A 17,292-nucleotide genomic window follows, 5' to 3' on the forward strand; every position below is an offset into this window, starting at 1 on the left:
GACTTATGAAAAACAAACTATAAGCGTGGTACAATTGCGGCAAAATAGCCGCAAATGTGGGGTAAAATCGTGTGCATTTTCGGTGCCATTATCTGTACCTTTTTCTCTTATTGGCAAAATGCCTATAACACCATTTTCGGCCAATATGATTCAGTTAAAATTCAGTTCAAAATTTAGGTGAGTCTCATTTTTAGGCTTATTTTCAAAACAGTTTTGGATTTCATGTAAGTGCAATTTCTTTTTTTTTCTTTTTTCTTTTTTAAGTAAATTCCCTATGAAAGCCTTCCCCCTATATCTCTCTACATGGATTATCTGCCAAACTAGTGAGAGCTTAAAGACAAAGATCCACCTAAGAGTATAATTGATTGCCTTTTATCCACATGTACAAGGGTGACCAGGAGATGGATTAGATGTTGACGGATGCTTACCAGTCACCCAGTAGTGTTGCCAAGTTATAAAATAAGCACATTTGACCTTCTTTTTATTACCTGCTTCCTGCCTGGGCCATTGTAAAATGATGTTCAGATGGGAAGTGATGTCAAGTACAGACAGGAAATTCCATGTGGTATGAAGTAGCACAGAGACATTGCTGGAAGTGGTAGCTGAGTAGATGTAGGAAAAAACACAGTTTTATAGGGCCACACACACCGCTTAAGAAAGAGTATCTGGATATACGGAAGAGGAGCCCACCGTGCATACCCCAGCATATAGGGAAATGCGTATTTTTGACCTAGTAAAAAAATGTCAAACAGAGGTGAGCGCATTAATTGAGAGGTGGTGGGGATCACCAAAGCACCAGCAGTTTTCTGATTACGGATTAATATTATGCACTCACTTATGAATTGAATATACATATTGCCCTTTTAAGGATTTGTTTCAGTTTATGCGATTATATTGCAATATTGTGATTGTGTTTTCTCTTACGTCCTCCGACAGTCGCCGCCGCCTCTAAGTCATCACTGTTGGGTATTGACTTCCGCTCCGCAGGAGTAGCTAGGCATAAAGACTTAGTCAAAATAACAAAGGCATTTGCATATATACACCCATGGGGGCTGTCCCATCTGGTCAATACCCCCCTGCAGTGACCACTCCCAACTCAAATTTAATCTGCCTAGCGTCAGGAGTAGTTAGGCTTCCCTGTGCTGGGGCTACAGTCTCAGCCTATCTAATCTTTTATTTGATTTTCCTTGAAAATGTCAGTTTTTTCTTACTTTACTAGCTGTTTATTTTGTCAGCTTTAGTTTAAGTCGACTCTTCGGAAGAAGATGGATTCATGCGGTGCTGGGATTCGGACTGGCCGCCCTGGGTCTCCAGGGCAGAGGGTCAGATGGACCCCCAGCCCACCATTGAGCGTTCAGCTATGGTTTGCCCTGGCATTATGAACGACCCATCCCTGTTCGCAGCAGGGATGCAGCCGTGGGGTGGCTACCTCACTGGACGCATCTGCTATACTGCAGTGCAATGTCCCTGGCTAACGGCATTCCCTGTCAGAAATATGACAATGCAGGAACAGGACTGGGAGACAAGGAAAAGTGTTGTATAACAAATGTAGCACCCTCCTAGGTAGGTGCTAGAGAGTGACTATAGTTTTTGGCTCTGTCTGCCTATCAGAGGAGCAGCAGGTAAATTCTATATTCACAGGATCTGTGAGTTAGGTAAACCCAATATGCTCAGTGTGTGATTCATCTGGTCTTGGGGAGTGTCCCCACTTGTCCAATGGGTAGGCACATTGGACAGTGGTGGAAACTTGACCAATGATGACACAGGCTTTGATACAGCCTCAGGGATTGGCATAGACTGCTGTCTCTGTGCATTGTGGGGTGTGGTATAAAAGCCAAGAGCACATGTGCTGTGAGGTCTTTGGCTGGTGAGCAGAGTTCCGAAAGGAAGGTGGCGGCTGCCTCCTCTTCTGCAGTGGTTGGTGTATGGTCACAGGCAGAACCAGAAGTGTGGAGCTGAACCCAGAGTTCAGGAGAGCTGACTAGGAGGAGTTGATACACTGGAGAACCTGAAAAGCAGTATCATGAGTACAGGGGATTGTGTCTAAGGGCCTGAACAGGAAGTGGGCCACTCCAGAGTAGAGTAGTCAGAGGAAGGTTGTCAGCTGGTGGATAGAAAGGTAGGAAGATAAGTGCTCAAGAGCATTACCTCAGATTCATCTAGTGGCAGGATGAAGCTGCGGCCTTGCCGCATTCTCAGATAGAAGTCCTCAGCATTGTGAATAGTTCAAGTGTTGGAGTATCCCACTCATCCCTTCTCCCATCCCCATATAAAATAAAACAAAAAAAAAAAAAAAACAGAACCCTAGACTGTTCAGTGACTGAGCCAAGAAAGTAAAGTGTTAAGATTCTGCAGGCAGTTGCTACCGGTAACCCATGGGAACCTGAAAGGTGAGAAATCCAGCAGCCTTCAAGGGGGCAGTGCTACACAAAGTATCCTAGCAGGGACCTTCATGGCAGGTTTACAAAGTATTATTTTAAAGGAGATCTATGGTCACAACATACGCTTTCATTTTTAAAACATATGTGTTGTAATATCAATACATACAATAGTTATATTTGACAAAAAATATAGGCTTACTTGAAAAATCTCCTACCTGTTCTGCCTGTCCATCACTTGCCTGTTCTGCCTGTCCATCCACAACTTTCTGTATTCTCTGTATGCTGTGCAGCTTTTCCTCTGCTATTTACTTTCAATTTCTAAGGACTACATATCCCATAGTACCTTCCTGCCTGCAAGAAGTGATACTTGTACTAACTATGCCTCCTGTAGCTTCTCCTCTCAGCACCTCTGTAATTCACAAGGCAGGCTCTGTGAAATTTGTGCCATAGCAGTGCCTACCCACAGGGTATAGTAAATACAGTGGCTTTCCGTTCTGAGAGGCTCCCCACGCCATCTGCTACAGGTAAGTACTTCTGTGTGGGGCCTCTGTCTGGGGTGGCAGTCTGTGTTGCTGTGTGTTCCCCATGTCTGTGCCTGTGTGACTCCCTGATGTGGTCCCTGCGGGGATCGCTTGTACATGCGCTGCGGTGCTATGTGTTTTTGGGGGTCCCCTTCCCTGTGTCACTTTGGTGTTGGTGGGGGTGCAGACTGAGTGTGTGGTGACCGCAGCAGGTGAATCTGCGCGGTCCGCCATTTTAAGTATGGGCAGGCATGTTGGGCTTCTTTGTGGGCTATCTACATGCTGTTTTTGGCGCCATCCGCCGCCATTTTGCGGTAGCCGAACGATCGTTCCGACCGCATGTTCGGCGGCCATTTTGGCGAAGCCTTCCATGTAATCCTGTGGGGCAGCCATTTTCCCTGAGTCATGCAGCCTATACGTTCAGCCTACTCCAGCAGCAAGGACATTGGTGGCAACACTCTGCGGGGCTCTGCAGGTTATTGCTCTCAATATTTTTTTTTTCTGTATTGTCATTTCTAGCTCAGTTTTGTCTTCTGTTTGGGGGTCTTTGTCACTGTAGCTGTAGCGGTGGGCTGCGCACTCCGCAGCGATCTGAAAAGGGCAGTACAAACTTTTTTTTCACTGTTGTTTGTCATTTGAGCAATGGATTCTCAGGACAGAAAATTCCCCCCAACTCTGGTGGGGGTTCCCAGTTCTCCTGTGGCCCCTCTGAGACCTGATTTGGCTGCTGTAGTAGCGTCCTTGGTGTCAATCATGGAATGCTGATGGCTGAACGTGCTGCTAAAAAAGAGGCTCAGATTGTCTCTCTCCTCTGATTCAGATGGTGATATGGCTGCTGCTGCGAGCGCGCCCTTTTCAGGGTCTCACTCATCCTTGGACCTGCTGGGGTCTGAGGGGGAGGCAGAGGTGGAGGGGGTTGATACCTCCTCCCCGGGGTCGCCTGAAGAGCGGGCGACCATGGATGAATTAATTGTTTTCTGTTAAGGAAACACTGCATTTGGAGGATGTGCCCAGTCCTCCGGGCATTGTGTCCTCATTTGGGACGCACAGGACCCGCAAGTCGGCGCAGGTTTTTCCCTGCCCCGCTGAGTTTCATTACACGGTTAATGAAATATGGCGCACGTTGAAACGTCCATTCCTGGTGCCTAGTCGGTTCAAATTGCTTTATCCCTTTGCTCCGGCTACGGAATCACGATGGTGTATGCCTCCACAGGTAGATCACACTGTGGGCGTGTTCAACAAGGCTACATTGGTTCCTTCTGAGGATACCCCGGTTTTCCGGGATCCCACGGAACGGCGGTTGGAGTCTCTAGCCCGACATTCCTATACGGTGGCGGGCTCGTTACTCAGACCCATTTTCGCGTCCGTTTTGGTGGCTCAGGCAGTGGCTGAATGGACTAGGGTGCTTAGGAGCAACCTCGTGTCTGATGATGTTCCGCCTGCCAGGCTGGAAATGGTGGATAAAATTCACCAAGGAATCATGTATTTGTGTGATGCGGCCTTAAATGAGGCCCCTTTAGTGGCACGCCTCTCTAGTGTCTCGGTGTTCAACCGGCGACTGATATGGCGGAAGAGCTGGTCGGCTGACCAGTCCTCGCGGGAAACAGTTACTGATTTTCCCTATGCTGGCGAGGCATTGGATACCCTGGTGTTAGAGCGTCACGGGGGCAAGAGCACTTTGCTGCCCCAGAACCCGAAGAACAAATCCTTTCGAGGCAAGCGGGGTTCTGCACCTAGATCCACTCAGGGGTCCTTTCGTGCCTTTCGGAACCAATCCAAGGGCAAGCCCTTCAAGGCCCAGGGCAGTCAGAAGAAGCCCTGGGCGGGTAAGCAGAAGTCAGGCAATGCCGGCTCGGCGGATCAGTCCGCCTCTGTCTGAAGGGGCGCTCTCACCTATTTCTGGGTCGGGGGGACGTTTGCGCGGTTTCCTCCGACCTTGGCTGCTCCGGCTATCGGACAGGTGGGTTCTGGAAAACGTTCGATCGGGATACATGATCGAACTCCTTTCCCGGCCGGGGAACATATTCTTTCCCTCAAATATTCATTTGCCTCCGGGGCGTCTGCAGGACCTGTACCAAGCGGTGCAAGACCTTACTTGCTCAGGGGGTGTTTGTCCCGGTGCCTCATCGGGACAGGTTTCGGGGGTTTTATTCAAATCTGTTCGCTGTGCCCAGAAAGGGGGGCACAGCGTGTCCTATTCTGGACCTGAAAGTACTGACCCGCTTCGTGCGGGTTCGGAAGTTCCGTATGGAGTCTCTCCGTTCGGTGGTGGCCTCCTTGAGTCCAGGAGAATTCCTGGCCTCGATAGATCTAAAAGATGCGTACCTGCACGTCCCCATTTTCAGGGATCATCAGCGGTACTTTCGATTTGCTATCGAAGAGGACAACTACCAGTTTGGGGCGTTACCTTTCGGTCTCGCTTCGGCACCAAGGGTTTTTTACCTAAGTGTTTGGCGCTGATTCTGGGCCTGCTGAGGGCACAGGGCATTGCGATCTTGGGTTACCTGGACGATCTACTTCTGGGATCACGTGCCAGCCAGGACCTAGTGTGCGATCTGTCCACTACGGTACAGACGCTCCAGGAGTTCGGATGGACCATCAACGTTCAGAAATCGACGTTGTCTCCATCGGTTCGTCTTCCCTATCTGGGAATGATTCTGGACTCTGCTCAGGCAAAGGTGTTCTTGCCGGAGGACAAGCTCCGGACCTTGCAGGACGAGCTCAGGTCCCTCAGGGACAACCCGTCCTCGTCACTCAGGACCTGTATGCGGGGCCTGGGGTTGATGGTTGAGGCGATACCCTTTGCTCAGTTTCACACGTGGGCTCTCCAAGCGGAGATCCTGGACAGGTGGGACAGACTGCTTCAGTCCCTGGATCTGAGTGTCTCCTTGAGTCGTCAGACCAGATTGGTTCTTCTGTGGTGGCTCCAGGCCCTATCAGTGGCGGAAGGCAAGTCCTTCCGTCCGTAAGTGTGGACGGTGATTACCACGGATGCCAGCCTGTCGGGCTGGGGTGGAGTCCTGGGCAACCTGTTTGCCCAGGGCACTTGGTCAGAGGAGGAGTCCTCCCTCCCGATAAATGTGCTGGAATTGCGAGCGATAAAACTCTGTCTCTTCCAGTCTTCGAACCGTCTTCGGGGCCGTCCTGTCCGGGTACAGATGGACAATGCTACCGCGGTGGCTTACATCAACCGCCAAGGGGGCACCAGGAGTGCTCGGGCGACCCGGGAGGTGACCGACATTTTTTCTTGGGCCGAGACTCATGTCCCGGCGGTCTCAGCAGTTCAATTCCAAATGCTGTGTGCGAAGTGGGGATCCCCGGACGTGGCTCTGTTCGCGTCTCGGCTAAACCGACAGGTGGAAAGGTTTGTGGCATGAACGCGCGATCCGCTGGCGGACGCCTCGGATGCGTTAGTGGCCCCTTGGCATCAGTATCGTCTGATGTATGCCTTTTCTTCGATTCAGTTGCTATCCAGGTTCCTCCGCAGGTTAGCCTTGGTTTGTATACCAATGCCAGAAGCCTGGCCAACAAGATGGGAGAGCTGGAGCTGCTGATGTTTGAGGAGAACTTAGATTTTGTGGGGATAACTGAAACTTGGTTTGACAGCTCTCATGACTGGATGGCGACCATTCAGGGGTATTCCCTTTATCGCAGGGATAGAGAAGGTAAAAAAGGGGGAGGTGTATGTCTGTATATTAAGAACAGTATACAGGTAAATATGAGGGATGATATTAATAATGGAGCTATGGATGAGGCAGAATCCCTATGGGTAGAGCTTCAAAGGGAAGGCACGGTGGGGAAGGTAATATTGGGCGTATGCTATAGGCCCCCCAACCAGAGGGAGGAGGGCGAGGCGGACCTCATGTTACAGATAGGATTGGCAGCAAGGATGGGAAATGTCATTATAATGGGGGACTTTAATTATCCAGATATAGACTGGGCAGAAGGAACCGCGCACTCAGCCAAGGCTAGGCAGTTCCTAAATGTTTTGCAGGACAATTTCATGGGTCAGATGGTGAATGCACCGACAAGAAACAATGCGGTACTTGACCTACTGATTACCAACAATACAGACCTGCTCACGGATATAGAAATACGGGACAACTTAGGAAACAGTGACCATAGGTCAATTGGTTTCAGTATTAATTACAGTAATAGGAAACACAAGGGTAATATAAGGACACTGAATTTCAAAAGAGCCAATTTCCCTAAACTGCGCTCGCTGCTAGAAAATATCAAATGGGATAGAACCCTGGGAACAAAGAACACGGAGGAAAAATGGGAGTGCTTCAAGAGCATACTTAACAAGGGGTTTGGCCAGTGCATTCCAAAGGGAAATAAATTTAAAAGAGCAAAACTAAACCCTGGGTGGCTAAACTCCAACATAAAAATGCATATTAGTGCTAAAGAAAAGGCCTTCAAAAAATACAAGACTGAGGGGTCATTGGCAGCATTTAAGCATTACAAAGAGTGTAATAAGAAATGTAAAGATGAAATCAGGGCGGCTAAAAGAGAACACGAGAGACATATAGCGGAGGAGAGTAAACTCAAAAAACTCCAAAATGAAAAAATTATACAACCAAAAACTCTCCAATTTACTATCCCAAATCAACACCCTAGAACAAAAACACAAGGTGGTACCCGACCCATCCCTAGGTAATATCCTGCATAACTTGAGACATGACCTACGCCAACTCCTTCTGACACAACATGACAAGATTTTCCGTAAACTTAAAACAACATACTACGCCCACGCTAACAGGCCAGGAAAAACACTAGCCAACAGAATCAACGCCAAACAGACCAAATCTAAAATCTCCCACATGACTAACCCTCAGACAAACACTACATTTTCTCATCCCCAAGATATAGCAAATGAATTTGCAAATTACTATCATTCACTGTATAATCTTGACCAAGACAACACCACCCACACCCCGACCATATCTGAAATATCGGCCTTCTTGGACAAATTAGAACTACCATCCCTTACTGAGCACCAATTGTCTACACTTAATGCTCCATTTACACAAGACGAAATTAAAAAAAACATAAACGTACTTCCCAATGGTAAATCCTGGGACCTGACGGATTCCCGAGCGAATATTATAAACTATACAGTGATATTCTAATTCCGCATTTATTGGATGTTTATAATAAAGCCACAACCGAGACTAGTTTTCCTGCAGAGATGCTGGGAGCATACATCGTTACCATACCAAAACCAGGGAAGGATCCATCTCTTCCAGGCAACTACCGCCCTATATCTCTGTTGAATACAGACATAAAATTTTTTGCCAAAATGCTTGCAGGGCGCCTACAGAAGATGGTTCCTTCCCTGATAGGAAACGACCAAATGGGTTTCATACCGGGTCGCCAAACGTCAGACGCCACTAGACGTATAGTGGATGTATTACACATGACCGAAAAAAGTCAAGCGCCTTCTCTCCTCCTCTCCCTGGATGCAGAGAAGGCGTTTGACAGGGTCAGCTGGAATTACATGACGGCTACCCTACACAAATTTGGCCTTCGAGGCAATATATTTTCTGCCATTATGGCCCTTTATTCACATCCCTCCGCCAGGGTCTTTGCTTCAGGTGCGTTGTCCAAACCGATCACCATATCCAATGGCACAAGACAGGGGTGTCCCTTGTCCCCAACAGTCTTCAATTTAATTATAGAACCCCTTGCTGCAACCCTACGCTCTGACAGACATGTTCATGGATTTAACACTGACGGTTATGAACATAAGATAAATTTGTTCGCTGACGACATTATATTAATGCTGACAAAACCCGAAATCTCATTACCCACTGCATATCAAATTTTGAATGAATGCAGTAAAATTTCATTCTATAAAATTAATACCACAAAATCGACGATCCTTGACCTGGGAATACCCCCAGACACTAAACAGAATCTAATCAACACCTGCCCCTTCCCCTGGACAGGTGATAAGATCGCATACTTAGGGATTTTTATTACCTCCAAAACCACAGACCTCGTCAAGAAAAATCTAGATCCCCTTAACCCCTTCCGTACCGCGTCATGTAAAATGACGTCGGCACAAATCCTTTCTCGATCCGGGCCGACGTCATATGACGGCGCCCGGATCTCCCCGCTACTGCGCGCCCCCGGGGGCGCGCAGCGCGGCGATCGGGGGTGAGGCTCGTCCCTCGGACTGAGCCCAACCCCGATCAAGGTAAACAGCCAATGAAATTGGCTGTTTACCACGTGATCGGCTGTGTCAATCACAGCCGATCACATGAGCGGCTCCAGCGCGAGCCGCTCGTTCCTTCCTTAATGCGCGCCCCCGGGGGCGCGCAGCGCGGCGATCGGGGACGAGGCTCGTCCCTCGGACAGAGCCCATCCCCGATCTAGGTAAAGAGCCAATGAAATTGGCTCTTTACCACGTGACCGGCTGTGTCCAATCACAGCCGGTCACAAATGTCATCAGAGAACACGGTAACTAGCTGTCACCGTGTTCTCCTCCTCACACACTGATCCTGTGTGAGGAGGAGATTGTGGTAACAGCTAGTTACCAATCATAGTGCACCCCAACCACACTGATTGCCCCCCCCCCCAATAAAGAGCACCTGTCACTAGCCCATCAAAGTACCCGAGTACCTGTCACCAGCCCATCAGGTACTCAGATGACAGGTACTCGGGTACTCTGATGGGCTGATGACAGGTACTCTGATGGGCTGGTGACAGGTACTCGGGTACTCTGATGATGGGTACTCGGGTACTCTGATGACAGGTACTCGGGTACTCTGATGACAGGTACTCTGATGGGCTGGTGACAGGTACTCGGGTACTCTGATGACAGGTACTCTGATGGGCTGGTGACAGGTACTCGGGTACTCTGATGACAGGTACTCGGGTACTCTGATGATGGGTACTCGGGTACTCTGATGACAGGTACTCGGGTACTCTGGTGACAGGTACTCTGATGGGCTGGTGACAGGTACTCGGGTACTCTGATGACAAGTACTCGGGTACTCTGATGACAGGTACTCGGGTACTCTGATGACGGGTACTCGGGTACTCTGATGACAGGTACTCGGGTACTCTGATGACAGGTACTCTGGTACTCTGATGACAGGTACTCTGGTACTTTGAGTACCCGTCATCGGAGTACCCGAGTACCTGTCACCTACCCAACAGAGTACCCGAGTACCTTCCACCTGCTCATCAGAGTACCTGACACCTGAAGTACCCGAGTACTTGCCACCTGCTCATCATTACCCATCACTACTCATCAGTACTCATCAGTACCCATCAGTACCTATCACCTATTAGTATCAGTACTGATCATCCGTACCCATCAGTACAGTATCAGTATCACCTATCAGTATCAGTACTACTCATCAGTACCTATCACCTGCCTGTCACCTGCCCATAAGAGTACCCGAGTACCTGTCACCTGCCTATCGGAGTACTCGAGTACCTGCCACTTGCTCATCAGTACCAGAGTACCTGTCACCTGCCCAGCAAAGTACCCGAGTACCTGTCACCCTTCATACAGCCACCATGTCCAAGTCCAAAAAGGTTAACATACGTCGTCCGTTTAAATCTAAATACCGGTGTTATGGCAGCAGATAGCTGCCATAACCCTGGTATTTTTTTAAACGGTGGACGGTTGGCTTTCCGATAAGGGTGGTCCCAGCGGCAGATTCGCCGCGGGATCACCCTTCCGGGGTGGCGGAAGAGGTGCCCCCCCCCCTCCCGCTGCATTCTGGTCCTTTTCCCCGCTTACCGGACCCGCCGGCAGCGGGGAAAACGATCCGGTCCCAGATCCTCACAGACAGGATGTCGAGTGAGGGCAAGCTTGCCCTCACTCGACTCTATGGTCTTGGAGGACCGGAGCTACGGCAAACGTCGTTGCCTAGCAACCAGTTTAAAGGTCCCTTTTTTTTTTTTTCATTTTATTTAATTTTTTTTTTATTTTTTTTTTTTATTTTTTCTATCTTTTAGTGTACTTGTGAGATCTGAGGACTTTTTGACCCCAGATCTCACAAAAAAGAGGTCCTGTCGTGCCTTTTTCTATTACAAGTAATGTTTACATTTCTTGCAATAGAAATAAAAATGATCAATTTTTTTTTTTTAAAAAAAACAGTGTAAAAATAAAAAATAATAAATAAAATAAATAGTAAAAAAAAAAAAAAAAAAAATTAAAGCGCCGTGTCCCCGCGAGCTCGCGCGCAGAAGCGAACGCATACGGAAACCCCGCCCACATATGTAAACAGTGTTCAAACTACACATGTGAGGTATCGTCGCGATCGTTAGAGCAAGAGCAATAATTTGAGCCATAGACCTCCCCTGTAACTCTAAGATAGCAACCTGTAGAAATTTTTAAAATGTCGCCTATGGGGATTTTTAAGTACCAAAATTTGTCACCATTCTGTGAGCATGCGCAATTTCGAAGCATGACATGTTGGGTATCTATTTACTCGGCGTAACATTATCTTTCACATTATGAAAAACAATTGGGCTAACTTTACTGGTTTCTTATTTTTTAATTAAAAAAAGTGATTTTTTTCCCAAAAAATTGCGTTTGGAAGACCGCTGCGCAAATACGGTGTGATAAAAAATATTGCAATAATCTCCATTTTATTCTCTAGGGTCTCTGCTAAAAAAAAATATATAATGATTTGGGGTTCTAAGTAGTTTTCTAGCAAAAACAACTGATTTTAGCTTGTAAACACCAAATGTCAAAAATAGGCCTAGGCAAGTGGCTAGGATGCATGATGATGCTCCTTGGATGTTTAGGCCCCTCTATATGGCTAGGCTGTGAAAAAGTCTCACACATGTGGTATTGCCATACTCAGGAGGAGTGGCAGAATGTATTTTGGGGTGTCATTTTTGCGATGTACATGCTATGTGTTAGGAATATCCTATAAATTGACAACTTTGTGTAAAAAAAAAAGTTTTTATTTTTTTCCCACATTTTCCAAAAACTTGTGGAAAAAAATGACATGTTCAAAGGACCCATAATGCCTCATAGAATATACGTTGGAGTGTTTGCTTTCCAAAATGGGGTAATTTTGTGGACTTTTCCATTGTATTGTTGCTCTAGGGCCTTGAAAAGTGTGATAGGTAGTAAGAAAGTTTTATGTGTATTTATGCTCCTAAAACGCCTTATGGTGCTACTTGGACGTGGAGTCTCTTTTTGTGGCCAGGCTGTGTAAAAGTCTCACACATGTGGTATCACCATACTCAGAAGGAGTAGCAGAATGAATTTTGGGGTGTCATTTTTGCTGTGTACATGCTATGTGTTAGAAATAGCTTATAAATTGACAACGTTTTGGGAAAAAAAAAGAAAAAAAAATGTTTTCTTCATTTTCCCAAGAATTGTGGGAAAAAATTATAACTTCAAAAAACTCACCATGCCTCTTACTAAATACCTTGGACTGTCTACTTTACAAAAAGGGGTCATTTGGGGGGTATTTGTACTGTCCTGACATTTCAGGGCCTCAAGAAAGGAGATAGGCAGTCAGTACATCTGGTGTGATCAATTTTCAGTAATTGGTACCATAGCTTCTAGACTCAATAACTTTCACACAGACTAAATAATATACACTAATTTGGGTTAATTTTACCAGAGATATGTAGCAGTATAAATTTTGGCCCAAATGTATGAAGAAAAATTAATTTTTTGCAAAATTTTATAATAGAAACTAAAAAAGTGTTTTTTTTGCAAAATTTTTGCTCTTTTTTTGCTTATATCACGAAAAAAAAACCCCAGTTGTGATCAAATACCACCAAAAGAAAGCTCTATTTGTGTGAAAAAAATGATAAAAATTTTGTTTGGTTACAGTGTAGCATGACTGAGCAATTGTCATTCAAAGTGTGAGAGTGCTGAAAGCTGAAAATTGGTCTGGGCAGGAAGGGGGTCTAACTGCTCTGTATGGAAGCGGTTAAACAAAAACTGACGACTGAATTATCATGGGGGGGCTAGAATCTCGGCGATTAAGATGAATATCTTACCTTAAATTCTCTATTTATTCAGAGCCCTCCCAGTCCCTTTTACCAAAGCACAACTACAATCTCTAGTAACCACACTGAGGAAATTCCTTTGGCTGGGTAAGAAAGCAAGAGTTGCATACAATATACTCACAACCCACAAATACCTGGGAGGAGCGGGCCTACCCGATATCTCCGCCTATTACTGGGCCACTAGACTAGATCAGCTTAAACATTGGTCCCCCCATGACGATGCACCCCTCTGGTCACAAATCGAGAAACATCTAGTACCTACCTCTAACTTTAATCTGATGCTCCTAAGAGGTCTTTGGATCCCATGGAACTTAGCTAAACTCCCACCTACGGTTAAAGCTTCCCTCCAAGCCTGGAGGACGGTCAACAAAATGGAACCTAGAGTGATACCTTTCCGACTTTAACAAACTACCATTATCCATCCTCACGACTATTTACACCAACCTTAACATCTCCAAATTGAAGGACCTGGGACAAACTAACATCTCACAACTCCGGTCACCTTTAGGTCCCAAGAATAGAGAAGACATAATGACAGAATTTAAATTACCGCCCGACACATCGCTGACTGTATTAAAAATACTCTTTCTTCTAGGAAAACACTCCCTAACCTCCACCTATGTCAATTTACCTACATGGAAATTCCTGACAACGAACCCCCCAGTTAATAAAGGCATATCTATCTTCTATAATATCCTATCTGGGGATACATCCTCCCAGAAGTCGGTAAATATGCTCAAATGGGAGAAAGACCTGAAAATAACTTTCACCTTTAAACAGTGGCATACAGCACTGCGCTCTATATACAAATTTTCTAAATGCACTAACCACTGGGAAACTACAGTTAAAATTGTCAATAGATGGTATTACACTCCTTATAGGTTGGCCAAGATGGCTCCATCAATATCCTCTCTGTGCTGGAGGGAATGTGGCAAAATGGGTACCTTACACCATATTCTGTGTGGATGTGCATCACTGACGAGTTTTTGGCATAGCATCTTCCGGTGTATCTCCTCCTGCACAGGAGTACTCTCACCCCCAAATCCAGAACTGGCTATTATGAATATCAACATTGATCTTTACCCCCATAACCATAGACAAATGGTAACCCACATATTGTTAGCGGCAAAGACCCTGATTCTCCGTAATTGGAGATCCACTATTACTCCTAATCTGTCAGAGGTAATTGCTCTAGTGAATGACAACTATCTCCTAGAGAAATCTCTAGCAATTAACTCCCTGTCATACAAGATATTCCAAAAGTCCTGGGAATGCTGGCCTTATCTGAATGCGGCACTAAGGCTCTCTTGAAATAATTGTACCTTTCTACTGACCCAAGTGGCGGGGAGGGAGCTCCCTCAAACCGGACCTGGTGACATTGTTCCCTAGGGTTCTAGGTCCGGGGTGAATAGGACTCCCACTCCTGTATTACATCCAAACATGGTAATATATTTTATCAGTATTATACTACGTTGTGCCACCTTCCCACCATTTGCCATACCGTTCTATAACCTGTAATGCTCTGAATACTTCCTGAGATTCCTAATAATTTTGATTGTCTGATACTGCACCATTCATTTGTTGCTCTTTTTTATATGCTTATGTACATGCATTGGAACATGTTGAAAATTTGAATTTTCTGTTTTTTTTGTTATGTTTATATTCTCTTATATAAAACTCAATAAAAATTTATTGAATGAAAAAAAAAAAAAAAACAGTGTCAAATATCTCACTCATTTTATGCTGCCCTCTTTTACTTTTTAATATTTTTTTTTATTATTCAGACAGGTACATTATCTATGTCAGTGGTCACTAACTTGGAATCTGGCTTTTTCTGCTCATCAGCTGTCCTTTATTATGACTGTTTTTTATCTGTGGCCCAAGACAATTCCTCTTTTCCAATGTGGCCCAGAAAAGATAAAGGTTGGACACCCCTGAGTTGGAGTGTTAGTATTACCTCCAGATAGCCTGTGAAGCAAGGATAATTCATCCAGTGCATTCCAGCAGCAGTAGGACTTTGAGTTCCATTGGGGAATGGCCAGTAGTTATTTTCATGTGTCCAGACACAACTTGATGTTCTTGTTCCATGATTAAAGTCTGCCGTAAAAGAATGTCAAAACCTTACATTTGTTATCCAAAAGCCTCCTCCATCCTGTATACCTGTAAGTAGTATAGAACACAACAGGTACATTTTTAAGCAAAGGCTCTAACTTTTCTGCAATTTAAAGTATACAAATCCTTACATTTGTCCTGAGCTTCTTGCACATGCCTGGGGAGCACTACCAAGCTGAACACACACCCTTTGAAAAGCACTCTTCATTACCTAATTTGTCAGAGGTGACCCCCTGGGAACTTTGCAGTGGAGACTATGGTGAGCCACACATCTTGAAGAACTGTATTTATCTAAATCTCAGAATTTTCTGGCTTCCAACAATGTAATGGGGGCATCTTCCCAACCCTGTATCAATGCAAGCCATGGATTTTAGGAGGGGTTTTTCTTGGGTGTGTGTAGACAAGGAGGTTTGAGCAATTGGAGTGATCAATTTGGGGATGGGTCAAAGGCTATCCAGAATTTTTTTTCTATTGAAATTTCCTTTGTTTTTTTTAAGGTTTACATGGTCCTCCATTCCTTTTGGTCTTTAAACGATATTCCATTATCTCTACTGCTAATAATGATGCAATGAACCAGAAGATGAAGCTGAAAGGATTTCAGTTAGGTTGAGGTGAGAAAAAATATTGTCAGCCACTATCGTGCAGGAGTTTTATTGCTTTAGCCTCATTTATACATCATTACTTAAACTGACATTCGTAGGTTTGATATCTGGACAAGTTTTTTTTTTTCTTATTAGCTCTTAGCATAAAGACATCCATTTTCTGACAATAATTTACATTAAAAAAAAAACGTATGTGTATTCTGCCATAAGCACTCTACAGTTTAACTGTAGAAGGTATACTATTCCACCTGAGTATCAGCATCCTTCTCTTTACAACCAACTGTGTTTATATTTACGAAAATCAGGAACAAAATATTCCAGTAATAGAAAGAGATCTTTAAGGCACCATATACTGGTCTACAGCAAACACATACAGTAATTGAGATTGTTAAAAAAAAACATTTATCAATAATTTTTAAAATCATACAAAATTACATATGATGTTCTCCCTTTAACTCAGGATACAACATTATTAATGCAGCACTTTAGTAGATGCATTAATACTTAATGAAGTCCATGCATAATCCATATAGCAAACTGATGCTGAATGTTCTTATATTGCTGCACATATGAAGAATCATTTGGAGCCACTCCAGAATGTGCACTGGATGTTTTCACGCTGTAAGGCAATACTTTGGCTGATTCATGCATGTGTGGCCTTCTGGTGGTGTTGCGGCTTTGGTCCCCCGTCGTATGGTCCAGTGTCTAAACCATGCCTTTAGGTGGGCAGTAGTTTAAGCTACCTCATGCCCTGTTGGTGACCTGGAGTATGGGATATATTTATGATCTCAAATATTTTTTTAGGATTGTAATACTCTGCCCCTAAAGAAGAAGCAGTTTTGGCTGCCAAACACACCAGGCTTGGATTCTTCAAATGTGCAACAATATAAGAACATTCAGCATCAGTTTTCTATACATACTGAACAAAATTATAAACGCAACACTTGTTTTTGCCCCCATTTTTCATGAGCTGAACTCAAAGATCTAAGAAAACCGGGATTCGTCCGTGAAGAGAACACCTCTCCAAAGCTCCAAAGTGCCAGATGCCATAGAATGTGAGCATTTGCCCACTCAAGTCAGTTACGACGAGGAACTGCAGTCACGTCGAGACCCTGATGAGGATGACGAGCATGCAGATGAGCTTCCCTGAGACGGTTTCCGACAGTTTGTGCAGCAATTCTTTGGTTATGCAAACCGATAGTTGCAGCAGTTGTCCGGGTGGCTGGTGTCAGACGATCTTGGAGGTGAAGATGCTCGATGTGGAGGTCCTGGGCTGGTGTGGTTACACGTGGTCTGCAGTTGTGAGGCCGGTTGGAGGTACTGCCATATTCTCTGAAATGCCTTTGGAGATGGCTTATGGTAGAGAAATGAACATTCAATTCACGGGCAACAGCTCTGGTGGACATTCTTGCAGTCAGCATGCCAATTGCACGCTCCCTCAAAACTTGCGACATCTGTGGCATTGTGCTGTGTGATAAAACTGCACATTTTAGAGTAACCTTTTATTGTGGCCAGCCTAAGGCACATCTGTGCAATAATCATGCTGTCTAATCAGCATCTTGATATGCCACACCTGTGAGGTGGATGGATTATCTCGGCAGGGAAGTGCTCACTAACAGATTTAGACAGATTTGTGAACAATATTTGAGAGAAATAGACCTTTTGTGTACATAGAAA

The sequence above is a fragment of the Pelophylax lessonae genome (genome assembly GCF_965119305.1).
Source record: "Pelophylax lessonae genome assembly, chromosome: 10".
In the NCBI taxonomy this organism is placed as follows: Eukaryota; Metazoa; Chordata; class Amphibia; order Anura; family Ranidae; genus Pelophylax; species Pelophylax lessonae.